The sequence below is a fragment of the Epinephelus fuscoguttatus genome, linkage group LG20, assembly GCF_011397635.1.
Source record: "Epinephelus fuscoguttatus linkage group LG20, E.fuscoguttatus.final_Chr_v1".
NCBI lineage: Eukaryota > Metazoa > Chordata > Actinopteri > Perciformes > Serranidae > Epinephelus > Epinephelus fuscoguttatus.
The window spans coordinates 9,771,204-9,785,890 of NC_064771.1; the positions used below are offsets into that span (position 1 = coordinate 9,771,204).

At 41.5% G+C, this 14,687-nt stretch overlaps 1 protein-coding gene across 1 annotated transcript in view; it reads right to left on the bottom strand.

The window, feature by feature from the left end:
- Positions 1-403: 403 nt before the first annotated feature.
- LOC125881218 (urotensin-2 receptor) overlaps positions 404-14,687 on the bottom strand; it is a 149,222-nt gene continuing 134,938 nt past the window's right edge. The window contains exon 4 of the mRNA XM_049564283.1: positions 404-516. The gene's annotated coding sequence lies outside the window, so the exon portion shown is untranslated. The remainder of the gene's footprint in view (positions 517-14,687) is intronic.

Sequence of the window (14,687 nt, forward strand, 5' to 3'; positions counted from 1 at the left end):
CAGAATGGTTTATAAAATCCAGCTGTAAGGCAGGAAGATATGACGGACTGAAGGCTGATCTGACAGGCCACATTTATCACAGCTGAATATGACATATTTTTTACATCAGAAAAGTGTTCATTTCATCAGCTTTGTTGTAATCTAGAATGCCTAAAACACACTAACCTATGATGGAAGTAAAAGATGTGGAATAAGCGGGAACATGTCAATTTGAAAAATTCCAAATTGATATCAGACAGGTGAATGAAATAAAGATAACTGTTTATTACAGATTACAGGTGTACAGATTAACAGACGATATGTCATAGGATCTGACAGAAGACTCTGACACTAAGAATCTATAGGGAGATTTTCGAATCAAGGGGCGTCTGCCCTGAGCAGCAGCAAGATAAATCCCCCATTGAGGCCAGACACTGGTGGTGGTGGTGGCTGATGATTCTGCTGAGACTGATGGCTGATGAGGCTGATGAATCTACGAAGACTAGAGGGTGATGGGAAGATGGAGGGTGCACAACACTGCAGCATAAAGGCAGAAAGAGAATCATATTTAAAAGGACAGCAGCAAGATGACTAACCATACAGGTGTGTCACTGTGCTGTTGGCTTAATGTGACCAGCTAAAATCTCATTTAGCAGCCCCTGACAATGACAGCAAGAATTTTTAAGTTAGCATGCATGCAAGGAGTGAATGACAGATGGAATGAGAAATAGATTACAGGCCTACAAATGCAATAGCACAGTCTTCCTGACTAAACTTTAGCCATTAGCCTGGTAAGACCATTCTGATGACACGAGCTCAACATTCTGTTTAGCTCTCTGTATCAGTCTGGACTCAGTTCTGCCCCAAACACTTTCAGTGGTGGGAATACTTACCTTGACAGACAAACTCCTTCAGCTAATCAGTGTAACAAAACAGCGACAACATTTTCATCACCAAAGGAACCAGTCATTAAATCAAGCTTTTGCCAAATCCAGTTGGAAGAGGGGCACAATTGTCTTCTATTCCAAGGGGGCTTTGGAGCCAAATCCATATTATGCCTGCTCTATAGGCCAAACAGCGCAGAAGCAGTGCCGATTATCTATGTAATTTTACATGCGGCAGTAGTTCTCCTATATGCAACCTGTAACCTCACCACGAGATGCCACTAAATCCTACACACCGGACATTTAATGTGAACTTTGACGTTTTTGTTTGGCCATTGTCCCACTTGCTAACATGAAAGGAGTGAGCTTTATGACCTATACTGCAGCCAGCCACTAGGGGGTGATTGAGATATTTTGGCTGTCATGCCGTGCATCATTATATTCTGACTATGTGTTTAATCCATTGTTGATATCAAACAAAACATTAATAATAATTAATTTGCCATGATAACAATCTCTATCTCACCCTATTCATCTAGGTTTTAATTGCCTAAACCTACTCATGCCATAACCAAACTATAGGAATAACCAGTTTAAAAATTGTTGTTGCAAACAACAAATGGTCTGTAGATAGAACAAGCTCTGCACATTTAAACTACAGCAAATTTGCATGTGTTTTTAACTTCATTACTGTTGGTCATCCGTGAAAATATTAGCAACGGCACTGGCTGCAACTGAACAAAACTGGTCAGTCCGCTCAACTTACTCGGTGGAAATCTGTCATTGACTGCTTCAATAACCGGCTACACAGACAGACTGTTCCAGCAGCAAAGACAGCAAAAACCTTAATTAAAAGGTGTTTTTCTCTGTCAGCCTCAGGGACTTTGTTAAAAATAGGTTAGTTTTAACATAAGGATGAATCAATTTATCTGAAACCATATTAAAAGCACTCCAGACACCATTTAATAAAACACTGCCTTGAATTTTGACCTTTTAAAAGTAATCTTTGGGTGGGTGTTCTGATGGTGTATTACAGTGATAAATGGAAAATAGTGTATAATTTCAAAAAAGCAATTGGGAACCTACTGAAAATAACTGTTATCTTTAGTAACTCCAGCTCCTGTGAACACGTGTAGCCCTCTAATGGCTTTACTATTGGTTAGGTCACTAATGTCAGGGAGATACAGTAATTCAGTTGAATGTAAGCCTGTGTTGCCTGGAGGCTTGCTTTTATTTGTCCATGTTTTGAGATATTTGTAGCTAAATGGAATTACCACAGACCACACTTGGACAGTTTCCATAGGGACTATTTCCTAAGTGGAAATTAGTCTCAGTTAAAACTCTCCACAGTGAGGTCTATAGAAATTCTAATCACATCCATTGTGTTATGATAGAGGCAGACATCTCACAGGTAGATGTATCAAACCAACCCAGTTGCCAGCAAAAATGCTGGCATTTCATTGAGTTTCCACAGTGGAAACACAGTGATGACTTACTGAAAACTTATTTTTGTTTGTTGTTCTCAAGCAGTCGTCTGCAGCGGCAGGTGTCTTGCCTAGATGTTACACCATCCACCATCCTCTTGACCAAATGAAAAGTGTCTCCTTTAGATAAAGTTGTGCGGTAATGTTTGACCACAACATCAACTCAACGTGAATAAGATTAACAATGATGTCTACATCTGTTCTAAGGTAAGTCAACATCGTGTTTGAGGCAACTTATTGTCACTTTGCTGGAAAGAAATATAAAGCTATCTTTAACATCTCTAGCTAACGTTAGCTAAAGCTAGCCTAACGTTAGCTCCTAGCTGCGTTGTTCATCATGTCACCTTGTTTGCTGGGAGTTCGTTAGCCTATTTCGTTCTAGTTTTTGTACTTTGGTGATCGTACATCTTTGTTAGCTGTTGTCCAAAGGGCTCTAGTTAAGCTAACACTAACTTCTGGAGCTTAGCTTCATTAACTTATCTGTAATTGCAGAGATAACAAAGGTTGGCAAACGTTATGCTGAATGATTCAATGTAAATACTGTAACACCAAACTAACGGAGAGACACTGTTGGTAAAGATGGTAAAAAGGCTGTTATCCTTTTCTCATATTCTGAGCCAAAAACATTAACTTCAGTGGCACTTTGATGCGCCACAGTTTCGGCAAACGAGATGCGGTTTATCATGCTTACACTGTGACCTGTAAATTTTGGCTTGTAATTTAAGCTTTTCATCGACCTTCTCAACAATAAAATGATTAATATATCCCTCCAATGCGTAGTTTAGGCCCTTTTGGTTACTTCTCAATGACATCTGATCGTTATGTCTCCAAAAATCATCAACTGCCTCCTGTGAAATGCCGTGTACGTGACACCTGCCATAGCGCCGGTCACTGAATGTTGATATTGTGTCCAAGTGAGTGGAGGGGGCGTGGCTTAGCCATAGGTCAATGTCTGTAATAGTAACCACTTGGCTAAGGTTAGGAAACAATGGCAGCTAAAAGAAACAATTGTTTACTCCCACTGTTGGAAAGAAACAGAAGACCAACAGTCTCTTGTTTTAAAGTCTGCTGTTACTACCCATCCATCCACCCAGCCTCCTCCCTCTGTGGACCTGACTTTCTTCTTTGCTCCCAGACAACACGAGTTATAATTACTACACGTGCTGGAAGGCTTAAAAGGCACTGCTTTTGGCGATTTGCTGAAACAGCTGATGATATCATTCTTCTTGGCAGGACAGTCTTTTTGAGAGGTTGCATTCAGTACACTGATACACTTCATTGCACAACATAATCTCCCAGCTGCAAATATGGAGACATTGCATTTAAGAAGCAGAACTAACCAAGCCTGACATCGCCAGAAATTGCAAATGCGAGTTTGTCTGAAACCTCTCAGTTGATTTGATTTGAAGAGTGCAGTAATCAATGACTGCAGACCAAAATGCCTCTGGACACAACTTGATAGAGCTACAACTAATCAGCGCAATGAACATGATGTGGCGCCAAGTGAGAGACAAATGGAAAAAGTACAATATGCAGAGATGAGCTGTGATGGTGCAGCATCAATGTGTCTGTGACAGAGTGATGCTGTTTTAGTCATCAGATTTTGAGTGCTTCAACAGAAAGTTTCACATCAGCTGCAGCGATCTTGGTTGTTTTTGAGAATGCCTCAATGGTGCTCCTCTTTCCTAAGCTAGGTTCATGTTCACAATTGTATCCCTGACCTGACGGTGCAATAATGATTTCATCTCATACTTTGTGTAAAGTGCAAAGGCTCCACAAGTTATAAGTCATTGTCTCAAACATGCCGCGAGCCAGATCAACCTTTGTGATTGGCCCTGGCCTGCTGGAAATCTATTTCAACAATGGGAGGGGGGCCAGACATATCTGCAAGAGCAAATAAAACGTGAGCTCACAAATTGTCTGGTTCCCAGGGTAGAACGCAACGCTCTGTAATAATAAATTTCACAGGACAGAAAAACATTTTTGATTCTGCACAGAAGGCATAGTTTGGACTTTTGGAATAGAATATCCTGTCAGATTAGATGGAGCTGGACTCATCCTGGAGCAGCTTGATTTATTCAAAATGATTTGGCTGTATCACTTGGAATCTGTGCGTAGCAGCTTAGTGGTTTTGGAGAGCTCTGTGCATGCACCTATGTGCTCTGTAATGTTGTCAGTGATAAAATGTGGAGAAAAGCCTAATGTTCAGTCACCTTCCTGTATGGAGGAAACCTATTTAATCTTCATAGCTATATTTTCCATCAAGCAGTGGTATTGTAAGCTTCCTCTTATTCAGTGTGGGGTTTCTTAAGGCAGCATGAGACAGAGTCTGAAAGCAGGTGTCTTATTACAAAAGTGTGAGATTTGGCAACTCTGCCTTGCTTTCTTTCTGAAGAAAATGGCTGAACCTTCCAGTCATGGCATGCTGTATTCTACAGATAAACTGAGAAACAATTAGCATGTACAGTGTACACCTGCATGGATAACATTTAGAACCCAGATTTTTGGGCGCTTGCCAATACACAAATGTGGATGTAATGTGCCATGTGGCTTAATTAAATAGTTTTGATAACCTTGGAGGCTGTAGGGCAGAAAATAGTGTGTAGTTGACATACGGTTCAGCCTTTTCAGCCTGCCTTGAATTCTCAGCCTTGATCCCTCTCTTTCACTATCCATTTCTGCCCTCACTTTTCCTTCCGGCTGTGTCTGTCCCCAGCCTCCTTTAGATATCTCCGTTTCTGCCATATTTTACCCCTAATCCCGCACAGCTCTCTTCTTCATTTGTCCCCTCTTTGTTGAGATTGACACCATTACAATCTACCTCTGCCCTTTACTATCACTACTGTATCTCCCGTCCTGTAATCCACTCTGACCTCCTCACACCTTGCCTTAATTGCCGCCGTGCCTGTTAAATCTTAAAACCCAAATGTTTCAAATCAAGACAGGCTTTGCCCTCCGGGCTTTGAGTAATGTTTGGATGTCATGAAGTTTGACTTCCCACATTAAGTCTTCGTGTCATCTTCCCTTCCTTTCAAGCTGTCATGTTGACACATAAATTATGGTTCAGTGAGTGCTGCTGTAAAAGCTTACATCATAGAGGTGGAGGTCATGGCTGCACCCATCACTGAAGTCACTGAGGTCTGGACCTGGGTGTTTTTCCCGAGGTCAGGTGCATACAATAAAAAATAATTGCATTACTGTTAAAAAATAATTACAGTGTAATAATACAGTATTGTATAAATATAGTACTGTAAACCATACATTTTTCTTACATTTATTTACTGATTGAGACACATTTCTGTCATTCAAATCCAGAATGATGCAAACCAACACAAAGTTGAAATAAAAAAAGGCGTATATCATTTTACCATATTATTTTTATTTGCTTTGGCAGACAGAAGAGACAAGTGGAGAGTCACATAGAAAAGCACAGGCAGTGAAAACAGAGGGTGAGAGCGAGTTGAGGACGGGGAGAGAAATGTAACAGAAACAATGTAATGTTGGAGGCAGAGAGGCAAGAGGATATGAGAAAGAGGGGGCAAGTTATGGAATGCAACAAGAGAACAGAACAGAGGCTGAGAGGAAGAGAACAGGAGACACAAAGAGAAAACAGAGAGAGACAAGACGTACTCGAGGAGATGAGGCTGGAAGAGAGGTGACTGGAGAGGAAAGAGACGTAAGAGATCTGATGTCAGTCAAAGAGACACATTTCAGCAAAGTGTTAAACTACGAAGAGATGAAAATAACTACAGCCTTCTCAAGAATAAGTACTTCAAATATAACCATGAGTAAACATAGAGCCCTTTCACACTTTCCTTGTTTAGTCCAGACTTCTGGACTTCTCAGTTTGACCCAAACCAAAATTAAAGGTGTGACACCGCGGGACCAAACAGCCAGACCCTGGTCCAATGAAAAGAGGTGATCTCGGTTTCACCATGGTTTGTTTCCTTCTTCATGTGAGAACATTTTTTGGATGGTTCAGACCTCTGGACCAATTACAGGAAGTTTTGGCAGGCTATCGTCAAGTGATAAGAGTAGTGTAGTGCCTTAGTGCGAAGTGTGTGTGGTTTAGTGACAGAGAGAGTGATGGTGGCTGCCCTCAGAGCAGACAGGTGCTAGAGATTGGAGCAGAGGAGAAATTAGCAGGAAAGTTGTTGAGTGGCAGTAAATGTACCGTGTTCATTTCAGTTTTGTTTTTTTTCATGAACATAACATAACTCAACATAACAAAATGAGCTGCGGTAGCACATTGGGAGAAGTGGAGACAACTAGCCACTTTGAAAAACTCACAAAAACTCTTTTCAGTTCTCTGAGTGAATGAGAGAGAAGGGATCCGAGAGTATGGGAAAGCCTGTCTACAAACCAGTCAATGTCAAGTATAGGAAGACACAGCTCACGTAGGTGATGATAACAGGACATAGGTATGTCATGTCTACTTCTTCAGTGCGCTTGCATAATTGCAATATGAAAGCAAAAGGGTAGGACAATGAATCATGATACACTACAAAAACTGCCCAGGAGTGGCTTGAGGAGCGTGTCAAAGAGTTAAAGGCATCTACCTGGCCTCTGAATTCCCCAGATGCCAATCCAATCAAGCATTAGTGGGTACCCCAGAGTAGGGATGGGAATCGAGAACCGGTTCCTGTTAAGAACCGGTTCCAACTGGTCCAATTCATCGACATCATTAGCCTTTATGCTTAACGATTTCCTTATCGATTCTTTTCATTACGCCGAATCTATGCTCGTCAGTGAGCAGCACGTTCAACAACAAAGAAGACGTAATGGCGGAGAGACAGAAGCGGTCAAAGCCGTAACTTCACTTCACGCTGTTGTTAGCCTCCCTGGAGCTGCTAGCTCACTGTGGAGCTTCGGTGCATCCCCGCTCCAGGTGGATGGCGGGTGGGGCGTTGTTGTTGTTAGCCTCCCTGGAGCTGCTAGCCCAGTTTTGAGCTTCGGGGCATCCCCGCTCCAGGTGGACGGCGGGCGGGGCGCTGTTGTTGTTAGCCTCCCTGGAGCTGCTAGCTCACTGTGGAGCTTCGGCGCATCCCCGCCCCTGTTGTCAGATTTCATGGGAACACCAAGGATGGTAAGATGAGGGCAGTTGAGTTGATTTGCACGCTATTTGTTGTTACAATATGCTGGGCTAGCTGCATTAGCTGCCTCACCTGAGTTAGCTGCGCTAGCTGCGTAGTGTTGACACACTGAGGGTGGGGATGCTTTTTTTCAAATCTTTCTCATCATCTTTCTAAACTAGACCATGGCTTTAAGGTTCATAATAAAACGTTCTGAAAGCAGATGTATTGGGTTACAAACAACAGGAGGTGATACCATTAATTCACAGGAGGAATCGATGAGGGAATCGATAAAGAATCGGATCGATAAGCAGAATCGATAATGGCATTGATATCGATAAAATCCTATCAATTCCCATTCCTACCCCAGAGGTACCCCTGAGATATGGTGGTGTGTCCTTGATTTGGACTTAGCTCTGATCTGTTGAGGCATGGACACAGGGCCCACTGGGGGTGTTCTGTGTTGTCTGAAACTTGTGCTGGTGAATCCTTTGAGTCCTGTGGGTTGTGAAGTGGGGTACCTGCACGTCCCACAGATGCTTGATCAGGTTGGGATCTGGGGAATTCGTAGACCAAGTCAATGCTTTGAGCAATTTGTCACATTCCTCAGGCCATGTCTGAGCAGATTTTGTGATGTGGCATGGTGCATTGTTTAATGCTGGTACACCACCTTCCAACCCACAGGAATCAAAGGATCCACTACCAACGCACTGGTGTGAGAGAACACAGGACAACCCCAGTGGGTCCTACGTCCATGCCTTGACAGGTCAGAACCAAGTCCGATCCAAGGAGGCCCCACTGTGCATCATGGCTACCTATAAGCTACCGGCACATCCCATGAATGCTTGATCTGATTGGGACTTGGGGAATTTGGAGGTCAGGTCAATACCTTAAGCAGCTCTATGTCACATCTCTCAGGCCATTTCTGAGTAGTGTTTGCGGTATGACATTGCACATTGTCCTGCTGTAGGGGGCTATGCTACTGGGAGTGCTGTTGCCATGGCCACTTGTCTGGAACAGTGTTTGGGTGGGTATTGCATCTCTGGTGGCATCCACATAAATGCCATGACCAAAGGTTTCCCAGCAGACCATTGCATTGTAACAAGATGATAAATGTTAATTAATACATCTGTCAGTGGTTTTAATATTTTGGCTAATTGGTGTATATTCCTGAGTAGATGCAGATCAGTGATAGGATATCTGAATGGTATTCATGAAACTTGTCTCTGTAGAAGCAAAATTAAAAAAAAAAAGAAAAGCACTGGGAATCATTTTGAATCACAGATATAGTCCATAAGCAGGTGGCATCATCTGGTATTTAGTAATTGCACCAACCAAACTTAAGCCTAGTCTTAGCAATGCATGTACATGTGAATGCTCACAGGACTGTGACTATTGCATAGCAGCACAAACTGAGGAGGGCTTTGGTAAAATTCATGGAAAATCAACAGAACTTGCCAGCACCATTGACATGCTGTTAAAAAAGCAGAAAACATTGACAACACACCATCACAGTCAATAAAAGAAAATTATAGACTCAAACATTTGTATCCTTTTATTAACCATGTGACAAGCCAACTAAACACCAGGTTTGTGGAAAATTCTAAGACAGCAGTGCTTGCTACATACCTAACACCTTCAGCACTTTCCACACTTACAAACAAAACAACCTATCAAGGTGCTGTGGTAAAAATAAGACCTCCCTCAGCCAGACTCAACCAAGAGACTCAAAGATAAAGATAGAGGAAGGTAAAGAACCAACCTTAAACCACGCTGGCAACTGCAAAAGAACTCCAACATCCATTGTATCCTCTCCATCTATCTTATACTACCAGCGACCTCCTGTCCATGTGAGAGGTTCTCTACATTGCTCCACCTTTACACCTGGCTACAAGAAGCTATCAGAACTTTTAATGATGCATGTGCATAGAAACAGAGCACTGGATCTAGGACTTTTTCCCTTTTTATCCCAGAATGGTAGAAAAATTCTCTCCTCCTCTGTTGTTGTTTTCCTGTGCAGGCTTCCCTTGCTGTAATTGAGTCTGCTCAGCCTATTATATTGACAAGGGAAAGCTAGTGTGGGAGTTTAGTAAGCAGCAAGAACCTCAGTCCCTGTCTGCTCTGACAAAGCTGGCTTCACTGCATGCTAGATTTACTTTGGACCTTGCTGATAAATGATGGACTTTCACAGTTCTCACCATGAAATATGACATAACACTGTAGATAGTTAGAGCTAAGAGTGAGTGTTGGGTTAAAAAAAATCTCATTCATTCTCACATCCTAGGTAAAAAGAAACTTTCTTTCTATTAATTTACAGGACCGTCTTTTCAGACCTGCCTGCCAAACCTACGGCTCCCCGACCCAGCCTCATAGAAACAGATGAAAAGGATGGATTGATATTTTCACACAGTTTCTAGATTATTTGCAGTCTACTCCAAATTATGCTTCTTTTTCCTACCTTGAAGGACACCTGGCTAGACGTCCAATGCCCAAGGGACAAAACTAAAGAAAGAGACTGTAGGGGTCCTCCCTCATGAGATTTTTAATGTCAGACACTTCACGTTTGGCATTCTGGTCAGTTCCAAAGTCCTCTGCTACTCTCAACATAAATGTATAGGAAATAAAGAGGCCATAAAAGTAAAGCAACGTTTCATCAGTTAGATAAAGGATTAAAACATCAGATCATAGACATTAGCAAAATGTTTGGTTTGTCAAAATAAACCATTTGGTACATTTAGAAGAAGCAAGTACCCATTGAAAAACTCAGAAATAGCAAAGTACCTGGTAGACCATAGAAGCCACTATAATGGATGACTGAACAATACATTTATTTGCAAGAGTCATCAGAACTTTTCTGGATGTAAGCTTTAAAATAAAGATTAACCTTAAGTCCAAAACCTTCCATAAAAGATGGGCTAGCTTTTGGCAGATTCATATTCATCAGTGTCCAATAGGTTGGTAATCTTACAGCATATTATCTTCCTTTATGTAGGCATTATAAAGTAAGTCTAATTTTCACCATGCGTCCAACACCTTTCAGGAAGGATGTAGACCCTTTCTTTGGAAGATTCATTTCCACCAAGTGGCTTATTGTTAAAATTTCTCACATATCACACGTACACACAGACACACTGTCATTGTTTCCACTGATCCAGTGATTTGGCCTTTTCACTGCTTGGACATCATAGTCCCCTGCTGTATTTTGCTTTGGTTCACACAGAAAATACTCTCATTGTACTCATTCCCATTGACAGGACTGAGCTTCATTCAGGTCTGTGTTAGGACAGCCTTTTTCTTTTTACAAGCAGACCTGAGCTGCATGTATTTGCCAACATTAAAAAAAACAAACAGAAAAACACATCTGAGCCTTTTTAACCACGGCCACGATGACGCGTGTCACACGAGTGACAGACCTGTCATTCTGTGTCAGTCTCCTCTGCAAATCTGATTTAATAATTTTATGCTTGTCTCCTGAAACTCTTCTTGTCAAATATTTTCCATGTCACACCAATCATGTGAAAACATAGTGTATGCATTAGAGTAGGGTGAGCATGGAAATACAGGAGGAATCGCATCCCATATTGATTCAGTATGGGATAGTTTATTTTATTTTAATACCAGACAATGCTGTGTTAGATAGGATGGGTGGCAACCCTAAGTGACACCACTAAAGTGGAAATACTTGAGTGGCCGAAAGGCCAACATGGACTAACTCCGACCTCATGGACCTTTGGTCATGGACTTTTCATGTCCAGATTCGACATGAAAAGCAGCCTGTAGCTCTAACTGCTTCTGTGTACACCGAGCTTACGTGTGCGTGCTTGCACGCAAGACCAGCGAAAGCACATGAGCACACATGAAGGCGGTGCCCATGTCTCGCGCAAGCGCACACACGTGAGCACTGTCCACAGAGAGGCAGCTAGAGCTACAGGCTACAATGAGGCTAAAAACAGAGTTTAAATGAAGTTTTTCCAAACAACTTTTTTATGTTGGGGCTTCAGATCAGTACGGATGAGCAGTATGGAGATATTCTATGGTTTCAATTATGTGTTTTTTGGACGTTTTAATCTGGGGCGCCCAGCCTGCATTAGGTGGAGTTGTGCTGCTATCCCCTCTCCCCTTGGATCTCCGCAAGGGATGTGAGGACTCTAAAACTTAATCTGAACCTCCCTAGGCATATGGGTGAATAGATAATGGCTGAATTTTCATTTTTGGGCGCACTATCCCTTTAATCATTCATACACGCACATCAAAAGAGAGAAGGAGAAAGTTGTTAATTGTCCGTGTTAAACTTAAAGGAGCGGAGCAGAGCTCTCGCTGTGCTGCTTGAAACTGACAAAGTGCGTGTCCGCGTGCCGAAGATGCACGTGTCCATGTCCGTGCGCTTACTGACGTGAGCATTCTCACGGGAGCGGAAGCCTGTCCATAGCACTGCATTTTGTAGATGTAAAGCCCTGTGTGAATTTTATTTTATTTTTTTTCCTGTTAAAATCTTCTAATAAAGGAAAGATAGAAAATATTGCAATATCTTGTGTGCTGTAAAGTGGTTTGAAAAAAATGAAATCGGAATCGGCCAAAATCGGAATTGGCCATCCAAACACTCTGCAAATCGGAAATCGGTATCGTCCCAAAAAATTGCAATCGGTGCCGTTAAACAATAATAGAGGCTGGCCACTTGTAATGCTGACGGTAAAGGATGGCTTCTTTCGTCGCCAGAAGTCACCGACCAAGCACAGGATTTCAATGACTTCAGAGTGACACCGAGTTGGCAAGGTATGCAATGCTCTACTACAATGTTAAATAAATGGTGGATGTTACCCCCAAAAATAATACACACTTTAATATGGTGACTTGACATACCAGATTAAATAAATATAATTCAAATTAAAAATGACTTAGATGATTACATGTGCTGTGAAAGTGGTGACAACATTATTAAAAATAAATGCTGCAGCACACAGTTTTCATATTTTGGCCCAGTGTATGGTTGAGTTTTAGCTACTCAGTTGTCAACCCCCCATCCATTTCCAACAAAAAAATCTTTGATAACCCCACCAAACATTACAAAGTAGCAGCCATACTTTTGCATATACATTACATTATTAAACTACTACACAATGATGAGTTAACTAGATGATTTCTGTATTTTTTGTGAGCATCAATTTCCGAAGATAAACTTGGATTTTTGATTCTTGTATATCCCCAACTAGTCTTCCCTGCAGATTTTCAGATGACTTTTACCTGACTACTGATAAGTTCTCAAACTGACCATCATGATGTTATACTGAAAAACATGTACAACCAAATAGTGCTAAGATATGCTAACATTTTTATGGAATAAATCATGTCCAACAACAAAGATCTACTCAGATGTATTCTGGTATCAATTTCATATTTTGCATCAATAGGGAATGGGCGCAGTGATGTCACCATGGTTATCGCCGCCATGTTGATGGCTACGGGCAGCTTCGCAAGCGTAAACAAACACAGTAATTGAGTCGCATCGAGTGGAAAAAGCGAGGAGAAAGATGTTAAAATGCCAGAAAGGAAAGGGAATTTACCGGGATACATTAAACCATGAAGCCAGGGACCGGTATATGGAGAAAATGAACGCTATAAATGGTTTGGACTCACACGAAATTCCAAATAAAGAGTGGAGCAGTGACGAGGAGCTACTGCCGCAGTTCTGTACAACAGATATCTTCGCCTACCTTGTGTGCAGTGTGAGTGCCTACACTTCGGAGCAGTTCCGAAGTTATAAATCATTAAAGTCTCATGTGCAGTTCACAAATGGATGGGTGCAGGAGCTTCAGATTTTTAAGCCGGCAAACAATGTGAACACCGTCATTCAGTCAAAGGTACGTGAGCTCTACCTAGTCATCAGAGAAGAATAACACTTCATTATGTATCAATGCATAAAGGAAACCAAACATTAACCTTAACCCTTGAGTAATGTGTATATGTGACATATAAGTGACATTTATATATACAGAAAAGTATAATATCTGAATATTAGTTTATATTGCTTTACTAGACTTTGAAACACAGTTAAAAACACGCATGTGTACATGCTACAACCTATGCATTAACAGTTACTAAGCTAGGTAGAGAAAAATTTGTCAACATCTGTTTAATCTAATAAGATAAAGTTTTCAGTCTCTTCATCTCACTTTAGCCATTTTTTTGCAGCTGCAAAATGTATCTAATGGACTGAAAAAGCAATTAATTATATTATTTTAGCAGGCTGTCAAAGTTTAATTTGTAGTTGTTATATTAATAATTTATAAAATAAAAGAATCGGTACTTGGCACTGTGTGACAATACAATCTTGCCACACAATAATATCAAGATACTATGCTGTATTGATTTTTTTTCCCCCACCCTTAGTGATAACATAGATAAAGCCAAAACATGGCACTAGAGGGCAGAGTCAAAAGTTTCACACAACAGCAAACGAGGGGATGGTGTAGGAGGTCATAATATTGTACCTTTAAACAGAGCAGTCTCATAGACGGCTGTGGTCTGTGTGGCCATTAACTACATCTGGACGCGGACAAAAATTCTTGTAACTAATTTCACTATATATTATTACATATTAGTGATTCATCAAGTTCTGCCATTATTTAAATTTCTTCATTGTCTCCTATAGTTGTAGCTTATTCAGACTACGCTACACTACCTTCACAATCTTTGACGGCACTGCTCCATTTAATCTGTATCCATAAGCTTTCAGGAAACGTGCACGAATATTCATTCATTCATTTTCTGTAACCGCTTCATCCTCTTGAGGGTCACGGGGGGGTGGGGGTGGGGGGGGGGGAGCCCATCCTAGTTGACGCTGGGCAGGAGGCGGGGTACACCCTGGACAGGTTGCCAGACTATCGCAGGGCTGACACATAGAGACAGACAACCATTCACACTCACATTCACACCTACGGACAATTTAGAGTCACCAATTAACTTGCATGTCTTTGGACTGTGGGAGGAACAGCTGGAGTACCTGGAGAAAACCCACACTGACATGGGGAGAACATGCAAACTCCGCACAGAAGGGCTCTCCCACCCTAGCTCATTATTTGCCAACCGGTCCAGCTTCTCATTTTCATCAAACCAAAATAATTCAAGATTTTTGTTATGTTTTCTTAAAAAAGGTGCACTCAGGTATTCATATAAAGTACGGGCTGAAGTCTGCACTTCTGTGTCCTGCAAAAGAACACTCATATTGGTGAAATTTAGATTTTGGAGTCCACTGTTCCACTAGTTTTTGT